This window comes from Oryctolagus cuniculus, chromosome 3 (genome assembly GCF_051225735.1).
Source record: "Oryctolagus cuniculus isolate XC-2025 breed Fujian yellow rabbit chromosome 3, ASM5122573v1, whole genome shotgun sequence".
In the NCBI taxonomy this organism is placed as follows: Eukaryota; Metazoa; Chordata; class Mammalia; order Lagomorpha; family Leporidae; genus Oryctolagus; species Oryctolagus cuniculus.
The window spans coordinates 14781873-14797273 of record NC_142869.1 but is presented as its reverse complement, the minus strand read 5'-3'; positions in this window follow the sequence as shown (position 1 = coordinate 14797273).

Below are 15401 nucleotides of genomic sequence, written 5' to 3'. Positions count from 1 at the left end.
AACGAGGGAGCAGGGAGAGGCAATCGGGTCCTGTTGGAGACCAGGAAACAAGTTGTGAATTCATGCCTTCCACAGGCCAGACACAGAGAGCAGCAGGATACTGGAGTTGGATGGGACCCTCTGCCTCCCAGCAGATTCCAGTCAATGCAACCCAAGGCCAGTTGAGATCAAAGGCTCCCTTTGCCCCCAGGTGACATCACACTCTGCTGGCTCCACCCGCTGTGTTCTGGATGTGCTGGAAAGGATCGAGGGAAGCAGAATGGAACCCTAAGAATCTTGCACATTGGAAATAAGCCTAGAGATGGTACGAATTATTCTGTTAAGCCAAAATGGCATAAAACTACTTGGATTAAAATTTAATTAAATGTCCCCACCACTCAGCAGGTAGGGATTGTGAGGGAGTTCAGAATTGTTTTCAGAGCAGAGCTCCTTGCTGGGGAATTTTGTAAACCGAAGATTCTGAGTCAGTAGGTCATAGGTGGGCCTGACTTCCTTGCTCACCGCTGTTACAGGCACTGTGTCTTTCACTTGCTAAAACATCTAAAGTTCAAACTCAGATTCAAATGTATCCTTAGCTGCAGAATTTCAAAGTTACTATTTTTAGAAGGTGATGTGGCTGGTTTGAAAGTGTTTTTGCCCTCAGTGATGAGCCGCAGTTTGGTACAGAACTTTCAGAGAACATTCTTCCTCAGGAATTTTACAACACGTTTTGCATCTGCGGTTTTGCAAATGAGAATTCCAAAGTCCGTCTGATTTGCTTTCCTTTATAGGAAAACTGCTTATTTGGAGGGTGGGGGGAGGGTTGAGGAGGAAATGGGAAAAGAGAGAAAGAGAAAGGGAGAAATAGGCTATCTACTGATTCACTTTCCAAAGGACTGCAATAGCCAGGCATGAGAAAGGCCAAAGCCAGGAGCCCAGAACTCAATCCAGGTCTCCCACATCAGGGAGGGACCCACATATTTGAGCTACCACCTGCCATCTACCAGGGGCAGATTAGCAGGAAGCTGGATTCGATGGAGCCAGCAGACTTGAACCAGGCACTCAGATGGGGGATGCAGGCATCCCAAGAGGTGTATTAAATACTATGCCAAGTGTTCACCCCCAGAAAGCACTCACTTCTCTTGAGAAAATAAATGTGTACTTTTTAGTTTCCTTAAACTTTTCTAATAATCCCGATACATTTTTGTGAAGCTTTTTGTGTTGTAGCTCATTTCATTCTTGAACTTGAGGAAGTTTTTTCCTGAGTGCCTGTATCCTGCTTGGCATCCCTCGGCCATTTCCTGTACATGAGATGAGTTTGATTCGTTCCTTATGTCTTATCTTTTCTTCTATAAATTCTTTCTTGGTTATTTTGCTCTACACTTTGAAAGAGTTCTTTATCCTTCAAAATCTTTATTTTCATTGTGGAGAATGCTCCCATTCAATACTTCTAATGAGTTAAGGACAGTTTTGACAACTAAGATATTTTCTTATTTCTAATGAATCCTCCTAATTTTTGTAGTTAGTGCTTGGGATGGTTTGAATATCTGTCCTCCAGAACTCCTGCAGAAGTTAAGTCCCCAGTCCATGATCATGGTACTAAGAGGGTGCAGACTGACTCTAATTATGGTGTTTCAAGGTGGATTCTACAGGATTTGGCCATTGGGGTGTAGCCCCTATGGTTGAATCTCTTTTTAAGGAGAGAGACAACACACGGACAGATGCATGCCTGCTGTCATGTGATGCTCTGCGCTCCTCAGGTCTCTGCCAGCAAGAAGTGCATGACCACACCACTCAACCTTACACCTCCCGAACTCTGAACCAAAATAAACGTCCTTTCTTTATAAAGTAGCCTGCCTCTGGTGCTTTGTTACAGTAATGAAATGCTGTGAGTGTTATTTCTTGAAAATACTGATTCAAGGTTGCTCCCTGAAGTCAGTGAGAAGACACACATTCAAGTATTGTTAAATTGCCTTCTCCTCCTATCTTATTTAGGTCTTACAGGGACACTTACTGTTCATGATGGCATCTTGTTTTCAAGTGGCTGATCCTGCTTAAGCTCTATTGTCATCTGTCCCCATGCTCACCTATGATGGCAGTGCCCCAGGGATTGCTGGAGACATGGGCTCTGGCAGCATCCATGTTGGTCTGACTGCAGGAGACCCTGGCTTAGGTCTTACCCCCGAGTGTGTCAGGGCAGATTTTATCTCTTGAACATTAGAAGTGATGTGTTCTCAGCTTAGGAAGCTGGGGAGGTGATTTTCCACCCTCGTTGGATGGAAGGAAGTTACTTGGTAAACGATTTCTCCTGCAAGAGAACTGATAGCAAATATCAGTCTCATTTGTATCATTCCAATTTGTCCCGTGGCAGCATAGCTGTGAGGTGCTACCCACACACAGTTTTTCAGTGGTGAGAACATTGTTTCCTCAGTAGCTGAGGCACCTTGGTGAGGAACTCAAAAGAGGGATGGAGTTCAAGAAGGCACATTCTCAGGCCACACTCTTCATCACATCCACCAACAACTTAATTAGAGTTGGGGACATATGAGCATCCTAGAGTCTATTTTAGAAAGAGTTTAGTTCACAAAGAAGACTACCCTGTTTGGAATTGGGATGGCCTTGTTGCCCTTTCTAGGAAACAGTCTGTTCCTATTTAAAGTTCATTGATAATAGTGAAATTATTCTGCATAGAAATGAGTTTGGAAGGAAAAAGAATCTGGAATTTGGAGCTATGATAAAACGCAGCATGATGGTGCTCCTACATCAGGGAAACATGTGAGAATTGTATTTAAAACTCCATGGTCGGGGCTGGCGCTGTGGCATAGCAGGTAAAGCCACCACCTGCAGTGCTGGCATCCCATATGGGCGCCGGTTCAAGTCCCGGCTGCTCCACTTCCTATCCAGCTCTCTGCTATGGCCTGGGAGAGCAGTGGAAGATGGCCCAAGTCCTCGCGCCCCTGCACCCATGTGGGAGACCTGGAAGAACCTCCTGGCTCCTGGCTTCGGATTGGTGCAGCTCCGGCCGTTGCGGCCAATTGGGGAGCGAACCAGTGGGTGGAAAACCTCTCTCTCTCTCTTCCTCTCCTTCTCTCTATGTAATTCTGACTTTCGAACAAATAAATCTAAAAAAAAAACAAACTCCATGTTCTAGCAAGAAGCCTGACTCTAGCTGGCTTTAAGGGTTATTACAAAACTACAGTAATAAGACAGTAAGGTAGGGGCTAAAGAATAGAGAAATAAGTCAATGAAACAAAATGGAAAGCCCACAAATATACTCAACTTGAGTTTTTAAAAAAGACTCATTTCTTTATTTAAAAAGCAGGGTGGCAAAGAGGGTTAAACAGTAGAGAGTGCGATCTTCCACCTGCTGATTCACTCCCCCAACTGCCCATAATAGCCAGGGCTACCCAAGCCAAAGCCAGGGGCCAGGAACTCCACCCAGATCTTCCACATGGGTAGCGGGTACCTAAGTACTTGAGCCATCATCTGCTGTCTTCCCAGGATGTGAACTAGCAGAAAGCTGGATTGGAAGTGAAACCAGAACCTGAACCAGACACTCTAATATGGGGTGTGGGCATGCCAGAGGGTGCCATAACCAAATTCTGGTCCTGATGATTGTGGTTTTTTAAAAAATACTTATTTATTTGTTTATTTACCTGAAAGGCAGAGTGAGTGAGTGTGTGCTTCCATTCACAAGTTGATGTCCCAAATGCCAGAGCTGGGCCAGTTTGAAGCCTGGAGCCCAGAAATCCATCTGAATCTCTCACACGGGTGGCAGGAACCCGAGTTCTTAGGCCATCATCTGCTGCCTCCAAGGCTCAGTAGCAGGAAGTTGGATTGAAAGTGGACTTAAGACTCAATCCCAGGCCGGCGCTGCAGCTCACTAGGCTAATCCTCCACCTAGTGGTGCCGGCACACCGGGTTCTAGTCCCGGTCGGGGTGCCGGATTCTGTCCCGGTTGCCCCTCTTCCAGGCCAGCTCTCTGCTGTGGCCAGGGAGTGCAGTGGAGGATGGCCCAAGTGCTTGGGCCCTGCACCCCATGGGAGACCAGGAGAAGCACCTGGCTCCTGCCATCGGATCAGCGCGGTGCGCCGGCCGCAGCACACCGGCCGCGGCGGCCATTGGAGGGTGAACCAATGGCAAAGGAAGACCTTTCTCTCTGTCTCTCTCTCTCTCACTGTCCACTCTGCCTGTAAAAAAAAAAAAAAAAAAAAAAAAAAAAAAAAAAAAAAGACTCAATCCCAGGCACTCCAGTACCACACTCATACATACATATGAGTGTGTCCCAAGTGATGGCTTAACTCACTCTGCCACCATGCACACCCCTGGAATGAGGTTTGTCATCGAATTTGTAGGGAACACAAACATTCATGTTATAGCTGAATGTGTATCTCCAGGGAGCAGGCATGTTTTGTAAAGAAACTCTCTCCCTTAAGAAGTATCAGTTTAGCTGGAGACAAGAGGAATTTACGGTGTCACAAGTTCAATAGGCAGAAAAAATTAGAGAGGTAGTGAGACAAATTTTATATCCAGAAGGAAGCTGATGGGAGGGTTAAAGCAGAGGTGTGGTATAGGGCAAAACAGGTGATGGGATGGGTGTAATCTGGAGAAGGAATGGTAGGAGCCACACTAGAGGTCAGTGTGGATTGAACCCCGCACACTCATTCAGCCACAGGCACTGACTTCAGGCGGCACAGGTGGCAGGCTCCTGCCAGACCCCAGTGGTGTGGGAACCAGTTTTCTGGGTCCTGGTTGCTTCACGTGTAGCACGACCACAGCCTGAGAAAGCCCAGGTAAACAGGTGAGTGTTTTTGCAAGGAGGTGAAGGCTTACGCAAAGAGCAAATATACTTTCACTTAATGAAGTCGAAATCACAAATAGTAAAATATATACTTTACCATTGATTCATCAGAAAATTGTTTTCATTATTAAAAATAAAATGGTCAGATTTGGGTTAAGCATTTTCCCAAATACAATTTAGCACAGAATCTTCTGGGAATTAAGGCATCTAGGAAATAACAGAAGGAATACAGACAGAAGTTACCCTGATGATGACTAATAAAATATCGTTATTTTATCAAATCTCGATTGTTTTTAAAATGAGTGAGGTTGCGATTCAAAATGCCTTATGTTTGATTATATCTTAATTTTGCTTTGCCATAATTTTTAAATATCTCATGGGATGAGGAATTAGGTCAGAGTTGACAGTGACAGTGATAAACTACATTTGAAAGAAGAATATTTACTTCTTACAAAACTGTCAATGAAAGTGAACTTTATCTTTTTTTTTTTTTTTTTTTTTTTTTGACAGGCAGAGTGGACAGTGAGAGAGAGAGACAGAGAGAAAGGTCTTCCTTTGCCGTTGGTTCACCCTCCAATGGCCACCATGGCCAGGTGCTTCTTCTGGTCTCCCATGGGGTGCAGGGCCCAAGCACTTGGGCCATCCTCCACTGCCTTCCCTGGCCACAGCAGAGAGCTGGCCTGGAAGAGGGGCAACCGGGACAGAATCCGGCGCCCCGACCGGGACTAGAACCCCGTGTGCCGGCGCCACAAGGCAGAGGATTAGCCTAGTGAGCCGCGGCGTCAGCTGCGAACTTTATCTTAATGCTAGATTAGCAATACCTCTGCTGCAACAATAAAAGGATTATGCATAGAAAACATTTTATATCAGTTTATCTGCACTATACACAGTCAAACAAGATTTGGTTTCCACACCCTGGCCTTTGCCTTCCACCTCGTCTCTCTCATTCTGGAGAAGAGCACTACACCTACTTCCTTGTTTAAGCCCCAGTCCTAGAAGATGTCTGATACCTTCCTTGGATTCCACATCCAATCACTCACAAGTCTCAAGAACAACTCGCAAATCCATGGAGTTCTCTGAGTTCACTTTCATCACCCTCCTTCCAAAACTACCATCAACCCTTAAAGAAAATACTACAAAAGCCAGTGTACCAGACCCTTGTCTCTCATCCGTGACACAATTGTCGGAGTAATTGCTGAAAAACTTTTAGATCATTTTATCTCTGATTAAAACTCTCCACTGGTTTCCCACTGATCACCCTGAAAACGAAAGCCAAATTCCTTATCAAGGTCTGCAAGATGCTGAACAAGTCATTACACCTCATAGAAAAAAACCAAAGAGGCTGGCGCAGTGGCAGAACAAGTAAAGCCGCCGCCTGCAGTGCTGGCCTTCCTTATGGCTGCCTGTTCCAGTCCTGGCTACTATACTTCTGATCCAGGCCTCTGCTAATGCGCCTGGGAAAGCAGTGGAAAATGGCTCAAGTCCTGGGGCCCCTGCACCCACATGGGAGACCCAAAGAAGCTCCTGGCTCCTGGCTTCGGATCGGCCCTGTTTCAGCTTCGCAGCCATCTGGGGAGTGAACCAGCGGATGGAAGATATCTCTCTCTCTCTCTCTCTCACTGCCTCTCTGTAACTTGCCTTTCAAATAAATAAATAAATCTTAAAAAAAAAAAAAAACAAATAAGACAAAGATATTTTGGAGTACAATTTACAATAATAAAATTTTCAATTTCAAGGGTGCCGTACATAGAACAATACTGCCAATCAAACATTTTCTTTCCTGGTCACTTACAGGTCCATCTCTCCCATCCACAAACTTTTCTATAGAAGGCTACATACTAGATATTTTATGTTTTGCAGACCATATCATTTATCACAACTGCTGAAAGGTAGCCACTGGTGATGAACACATGAGCAATGCTGTGTTTTAACCAAACTGTATACACAAAAAATAGGTCAGCAGGAGACAGGTTTTCTAATACCTTAAGTTTGTCATGAAATCATGAGAAATTTTGCTATTTCTTAAAACATTTTTTGTTTCCTCCCCACTTTTTATCATACTGGGCTCTCAATTAGACACATGTTAGACCTTTAATATTGCTCCACAACACTCTGATGCTCTGTTCATTTGTTTAAAAATATGCTTCCCAGGCCGGCGCCACGGCTCACTAGGCTAATCCTCTGCCTTGCGGCACCAGCACACCGGGTTCTAGTCCCGGTCGGGGCGCCGGATTCTGTCCCGGTTGCCCCTCTTCCAGGCCAGCTCTCTGCTGTGGCCAGGGAAGGCAGTGGAGGATGGCCCAAGTGCTTGGGCCCTGTACCCCATGGGAGACCAGGAGAAGCACCTGGCTCCTGCCATCGGATCAGCGCGGTGCGCTGGCTGCAGCGCGCCGGCCGTGGCGGCCATTGGAGGGTGAACCAATGGCAAAGGAAGACCTTTCTCTCTGTCTCTCTCTCTCACTGTCCACTCTGCCTGTCAAAAAAAAAAAAAAAAAAAAAAAAAGTGCTTCCCAGGGCTTGTGGCACAGCGGGTTAAGCAGCCACTTGTGATGCTGGCATCCCCCAAAATGGAGTGCCTGCTCATGTACTGGCTCCTGCACAACTCCTGGAGAATGTGTCTGGGAAATCAGCAGATAACGGCCCGAGTACTTAGGCCCTGTGACACCCACGTGCGAGACTCAGATGGAGTTCCGAGCTCCTGGCTTGGTATAGCCCACCCTCAGCAATTGCACCCATCTAGGAGAGAACCAGTGGATGAATGAAGATCTCTCTGTCACTCTGCCTTTTAAACACATTTTTAAAAATCTTTTTAAAAATATAAAAACAAACATGCTCCCCTTTGGTTAATTTCTATTGCTCTGTCTTTATGTTGGTTAATTATTTCTCCTATGACCTCTAATCTCTTTAATCTGTTTTTTCATTTCAGATGTTGCATTTTTCATCTCTAAGTATCTTTCTATCTTTTATTCCTCTTATTATGATTTTTATTTTTCTTGACTATGTAGGGCCTATTTGTAGTAGTTGCTTCAGTGTCTTTGTCTGCTAGTTTCATCATCTATGTATTCTGTGTGTGTTGATGTACCTACTGACTTTAAATTACAGTTCATTTGTTTTGCAAGCCTAGGCATTCTTTACAGATATTAGAGACTGAGTTACATGGATTGCAGGACTTTGCAGTATGATGATAACTTGTAAAAGTTTGTGGAAAATGCATTTAAATGACAAATTTATTTTTGTGCAAAAACATTTTAAATCCATGCTTAGTTTTTTTCGTAATACATACTTTCCACCAATTTTCCAAGATCCCACATTACTTTAAATAATGTTGGATTTTGCCCTGGTGCACAAACTACTTGAAATTAGTTGGGTCCTTTTGAAGATTGCTTTTTATCTTTGTTGATATGTGTCTAGAGTAACCTGTTTTAGTCTTGAGCTAATTTTGCTTTGCTGCTAAACTATCATCATTGAGAAATCTATGTAGTGCTTATAAAACTTTTCCACCTGTCTGATAAGAACACAAGCCATTTCTAGTTTTTCAATGAGTCCTGAGAACCATCCTGCCTACTTCTGATAGATCTTTCCTTAGCCTTGGGCGACTTCCTCTGTGAATGTTCAGGCCTATACTAGGCAAAGATTTGAGAGGTTATCTCGGCAGACCTCCGCAGCTCTCCCTCCACCGTAACAATCTCCTCTCAGGACCATGACCCATCTTTTACCCTCTAAGCTCAGATCTCTCACACTTCACAGATTCCCAGGCCCTGGCTTGGTTCCTCCTCCCTGCACGACAGCCTGGAAATGGGCTCTTATAAATCAGTGCAGTTGTGGGCATCACCTTGGCCTTCCCCCATCTTAGGGATCATAGTGCTAAATTGCATGTTGTCCAAAATCTGAAAGCCATTGTTTTATGTATTTTCCCCACTTTTCTCATTGTTTAAGGTGATGCAGTTAATCTTACCTCTGTTACTCCGCCTTGACTGAAATTGGAAGTCCCTGTCTTGTGCTTCTCTCCCAGATTTCATACCATGCTTCAGTTATCTGGTCTATTTTTGTCTGTTGAATCCACAAATGTTCTCCTTTCTAATCCTTTTTTCCCCTTCCATTTAAAAAATTTGAGAGAGAGAGAGACAGAGACAGAGACAGAGACAGGCACCAGGGCAGTGGTGGTGGGGGGGGGAGGATGGAGCTGCGGGAAGGCAGGCAAAAAGGAAGGGTGGACTTCTATTCACTGGTTCACTCCCTAAATGCCCACGGTGGCTGGGTGGAAGCCAGTAGCTGTGATGCCAATCCAAGTCACCTACATGGGTGGCAGGAACCCAACTATCTGAGCCACCATCACTGCCTTCCAAGGTCTGCATCAGAAGGAAGCTGGAGCCAGGAGCAAGAGCCAGGGATGAGACCCAGGCACTCCAACAGGGGGCACATGTTTCTTCATTGGTGTTTTAACCAGTAGGTCAAATACCTAATATGCCTAACCTTTTAGTTCGCCATACACTCTACCTAGAATGCTCTTATCTAGATTTTTGCTCACTTCTCTCCCCATTTAAGTCAGCCCAAATGCTATCTCTTTGGGAAGGACTTTTCTAATCACTGATAGTAGTTTCTTGCTATTCCTGTCACTTATTTCTCATTGCACATAACATTCCCAAAACACTAATTTTTGTATTTCTTTACTAGTTCATCACTTGTGTCCCCCTCCAAAATGAAGCTTCATGATGTCAAGGTCCTTGCTTAACTTTTTCACTACTGCCTCTCAGTTCTTAATGTCTAACACAACAAATGCTCAATGAATATTTAAGTACTACATACAAAGTAGTACTGGGAGGGGCTGGCACTGAGGCTCAGTGGGTTAATGCCCTGGCCTGAAGCACTGGCATCCCATATGGGCGCCAGTTCAAGACACGGTTGCTCCACTTCCTATCCAGCTCTCTGCCATGGCCTGGGAAAGCAGTAGATGATGGCTCAAGTCCTTGGGCCCCTGCACCCACGTGGGAGACCCGAAGGAAGCTCCTGGCTCCTGGCTTTGGAACGGCACAGCTCTGGCTGTTGTGGTCAATTGGGGTGTGAACCATCGGATGGAAGACCTCTCTCTCTCTCTCTCTCTCTGCCTCTCCTCTCTCTGTGTAACTCTTTCAAATAAATAAATAAAATCTTAAAATAGTAGTACTGGGAGACTGATCTCAGTATTCTATGCTTTCTAAAATTTTAATAACTTCTGTTTCTGTTTATAAACCATGGGCATATAAAGCTCCAAAATGCAAATGACTTAACTACTACTAACATTACAAGTAAATCTGTGTGTATAGACATGGTGGAAGATCTCTCAAGGGTGCCTGGAAAGTGGTATAGCTTTGGGTAGAGGTTGGTAGACAATTTTCATATTCCTTCTACCTTCTCATTTTATAAGTATTATCCCTCAGTTCTCATTGTACATGACTTAGCTAGCAGTTTCTGAGATAGCTGGTCACTTCCTTCTATATAACCATGTTCTTTACTTGGCTTCTATAATATCATGCCATATTTTTTTGATTTTTCCACCTTCACTGGCCACTTGCTTACAGGCTTCTTACTAAACTGGTCCCTCTGACTTATCAAATGAGATACCTCAAAGCCCAGTCCTTTTCTCTCAGCTCTCAACTTCTGTATCAGTCAGAATAGGAACAGGAGACAGATACCTTGTAGTGCCATCTAAACTGGGCAAGTTTAAAACAAAGAACCGGCCGGCGCCGCGGCTCACTAGGCTAATCCTCCACCTAGCGGCGCCGGCACACCGGGTTCTAGTCCCGGTCGGGGCGCCGGATTCTGTCCCGGTTGCCCCTCTTCCAGGCCAGCCCTCTGCTGTGGCCAGGGAGTGCAGTGGAGGATGGCCCAGGTGCTTGGGCCCTGCACCCCATGGGAGACCAGGAAAAGCACCTGGCTCCTGGCTCCTGCCATCGGATCAGCGCGGTGCGCCGGCCGCAGCGCGCCGACCGCGGCGGCCATTGGAGGGTGAACCAACGGCAAAGGAAGACCTTTCTCTCTCTCTCTCTCTCTCACTGTCCACTCTGCCTGTCCAAAAAAAAAAAAGAACCGTTATTTTAAGTAAGGAGTTATTAAGCGACTACAGCGGAGTATCATGACAACAGCAAGAGAACTCCATTTGGGTACCCTGGGTGGAAGCAGAGTACTCATTCAGGATAAACTCACTGAAGGTCTGTCCACAGTTTACTGGGTGGAAGAGAAATCTGCTGGTACAGTCACCAGGAAAATAGGAACAATCCTCCAGGACATAGGTAAGCCAAGGTGATAGGCAAGGTGTATAGTGGGGACAGGGTGCCATCATGGGAGCAAGACTTGACACAGAGGCACCTGGGAAACCAGGATAGAATTCCATGCTCCAGGCTTCAGCCTGGCCCAGCCCCAATTTGAGGTGTTAACCAGCAAATGGAAGATCTCTAACTCTGCCTTTCAAATAAATATGCTTTTGAAAATTAAAAAATTTAAAAACCTGACAGTACCAGACTAAGAGCTGATAAAAAGAGAGTACACTATCCAATCTCAAATGTTAGCTTTGTCAAATGTCAGCTCCATTCTTCTAAGACCAGAGGGGACAACCTCCCACAGGAGTGACAGAGTCCTATGGGAAATAAAATTATATCAAGAAGTATACACTGGGGGCTGGCACTGTGGCGTAGCAGATAAAGCCGCTGCCTGCAGTGGCAGCATCCCATATGGGCACCAGTTCCAGTGACTGCTCCACTTCTGATCTAGCTCTCTGCTATGGCCTGGGAAAGCAGTAGAAAATGGCCCAAGTCTTAGGGCCCCTGCACCTGTGAGGGAGACCTGGAGGAAGCTCCTGACTCCTGACTTTGGACTGGTGCAGCTCTGGCCTTTGAGGCCAACTGGGGAGTGAACCAGCAGATGGAAGACCTCTCTTTCTCTGTCTCTTCTGTGTAACTCTTTCAAATAAAAATAAATAAATCTTTAAAATATGGCTACGTACCCATATTAATGTTGCAGTAGTAGGCATTATGACCAGTGTCCTAAGAAGAGCATTCATGGCCAGCGCCGCGGCTCACTAGGCTAATCCTCCACCTTGCGGCACCGGCACACTGGCTTCTAGTCCTGATCGGGGCGCTGGATTCTGTCCCGGTTGCCCCTCTTCCAGGCCAGCTCTCTGCTGTGGCCAGGGAGTGCAGTGGAGGATGGCGCAAGTACTTGGGCCCTGCACCCCATGGGAGACCAGGATAAGTACCTGGCTCCTGCCATCGGATCAGCGCGGTGCGCCAGCCGCGGCAACCATTGGAGGGTGAACCAATGGCAAAAAGGAAGACCTTTCTCTCTGTCTCTCTCTCTCACTGTCCACTCTGCCTGTCAAAAAAACAAAAAACAAAACAAAACAAACAAAAAAAACCATTCATTAGTGAGAAGTTTCCAAAGGGAAGGTGCACAGGTAGGGTACAGAACAGAATGGAAGCAGGGGTGCCCTTCATGCTTTACCAACCTTGAAAGCTGGAGTTTGATTTTCTTAAGAGCTTGTAGGTTTCTTACACATTCAAACCTTACCTAATGTATAAGCCAATCTGAGAAGGACATTTGTTCTCAAGAATGAAAAAGTTTTAAAAATAAATATTTTGCTTAAATCAAGAGAACATGGATGATTCTATGAAAGCATTAATCTCTAATGAGGTTTGTTTTAGGGAATGGGCAGCATCACACTCTTAGGGGAGTCACCTCCCATTGAGGGTAAGTAGATGACTGTCGAACCAGACTCACTAGAAACACTTAGCACCACCTGGATACCAGTGGCCCAGATTACAACTAACATTTATGCTTACGATCTTACAAAGTAAACAGCACAAGTAATCCCAATTTGTCACCGAAAACTCACTAAACTGCTTCACAACCAACGGTTCTTACAAGCAAAACATATTTGAATCTGTTCAGTAGGCACTTGCTTCTTCCTCAGGGTCTTTTAAAATATAGCTATCTACAACCTATCAGCTGAGACTTAGTAAGTACAGGTAAGAAATGTTTAAGAAAACTTCGCAACTTGCATACATCAAATGTCTCATAATTAGTGGAAATTGGGAGTGTATCTGCTTTATTCTAACATGTAGGAGTATCAGCTAAGGCTCACAAACTCAACCTGCCCCAAATCATCTTGATTATATCAATTCCATAAAAAGCATTAGATTGTGTGTGCACCTATTTTTTTCCTTTTTAAGGGTTCCCTAAGAAACTCTAGTATGCAGTTAGGTTGGAAAATACCAAAGCACTATTAACATCCCCACCCCCTCCTCTTTGGAACTGCCTTATTTTTGAGAGAGAGAATACAAATAGATCTTCCTTTTGCTGGTTTACTCACCAAATGCTGGACAGCCAGGAGCCCAGAACTCAATCTGGGTATCCCACATGGGTGGCAGGGACCCAAGTACTTGAACCGTTATTTGCTTTCTTGAGGGTCTGCACTAGCATGGAGCTGGTACAGAATGGGAGGACCTCTGGACGTGAATGTCCCAAAAAAACCACTACACCACATGCCCATCCCTGGAGTTGCCTGTAACAGTCTGTAGCACACTTTTGTATAACCTTAATGATTACAAATCTTCATTTGATAATCAATTTTTATCAGTTCAAATCTAATGAATATAAATCCTTATTATAAACTTGGATAATGTTAATTTTGGTCAGGAAATAGTGATGATTTTCTTAGTAACACTGCAAAAGAATTTTGCAGACAATAGATGAATTTTAAAATTCTGATGAACACTATATGGATGAACTTTCTTGCTTTGTGATGGTCACACATACTGGTTTCCTATAATAGGGTAGAGCTGCACTGGAACAAAATGCAGATTTTGTCCTTTTTTCCCAAGCTCTTTTAAGTTTTCCATTCCATCTTAAAAAATTGCCTAGTGCTTATTACTTTTAGAGAACAGCATTCTACAGAAAACAAGATTAATTCTGTAGGTACTGACACCTCACCATCAGTTCTACAAACTTATAGACAACTCATACCATACACACCAGTATGCATAGGTATTATCAACTTCTCCTCTTAGAAAGTTTCATGATACCAAGTCTCCAACAATATTTTCTAATAAACCAACACAAGCTTTCACCACATACATTTCCCAAGAAAATCTATCTTCAGATCCAAATTCAATTTATATTACAACCTGTTACTGAGGACACATTACTAGTCAACAAAAGCACAGGTTTTGAAATTAAGACTGTTTCCAATTCTGTAACACATTAAGTATTAGCAGGGTGAGTTTTTTACATTACTACACCAGTTTTTCAAAAGATACTGGAAGGATCAAATGAGCTAATATTGGCAAAGTGTTTTATCACAGTGGCAGGAGGGCTTTACACAAGCATTTAACATCTACAACTCAGCAGCTGGCCTGCATTTTCTACCTTTTATCTATTTGAAGATCAAACATTAAATAATTCTCATTTGTAAATGTAAAAACTAAATGGTAGCTTGGGGATCCGCAAGGAGGGAAGGCCTACACTTCCGGGAATGGAGTCCCTACCTGTACTTCCAGGGAAGAAAAGTCCTTGTCAAGGTCCCCACAGGTGCCTAAAGGTCAACCAAGGAGGATCAGACCTGCCTCAACCTTTAACCCCCATGCCCTGAATCTATAAAAGGAGCCCTCCCAATCCTGACTTCCCTGGCCCCCCGCTCTGTTTGGACTGGGGAACCTTGCCCGGGAGCGGAATCCCAATAAAAGCTTGTGAATTAACTGATTCTTCTGCCTGGGAAGATTTGTTATGTGACGGGCACCTTGCACTAAAATCCTTAAGTTGTGCATGCTATTTTACCTCAATATAGGATAAATTTTAAAATGTTAGTACCTGTTTTCAAAAGATGTTTGGTCTGTCCTCCTTAAGCACATTCATGGCAGACTTACTGTGCCTCTACACCCACCACATACCAGGAATTACACGGAAGAGGTATGCATTCAAGAATCCCAGCTGCTGGAGGAATCTGAGTCAGACTTTTCCCACACTGCAAGAATTCCTGCATGTAATATGGTGTCATATATTATCTGAATTATACTTCATTAAAATACTGAAAATTGACAATTTTACTGTTGCTTAAAATATAAAAATACATATACTTGAGTCTTCATGTATAATTCTATTATTTTTTAAATGAATTGTTAAAAAAAAAAAAAAAGGACTGTTCTGCTCTGCCACACCACCAGTCCGTTCATGTACAATTTTGAAGCTATTTTTGTGAGCCTTATCGAAGGTCAACTTAGGCCTTAACACTGAGGATCAAATTACCTAAATGATGTTCATCAATCTATTTCCGAAAATATTAAACTGAGCTTCAAGACGTCTTAGTAATTCATGCTGTCCTGAAACCTAGCTTCATGACTGATCTCTATTAATACTTACTAAATTCTCTGTCATTCTTATGACTTTTTCTTCCTTTTTACTGCCCAACTGCTTTAGTGCAGGGAAAGCGTGCAATAAAGACAACCTAAATTGCCAGTTTTCCTTTAAAATACACATCTGTGTTATCCACTTTTGTGATGGCACATTTTCTTTAAAAAGGGGATTCACTCCAGAATAGGATCTTGTTTCCCTTCCTGCCAAAAGTTAACAGCAAATAATGTAAAGCTAATGA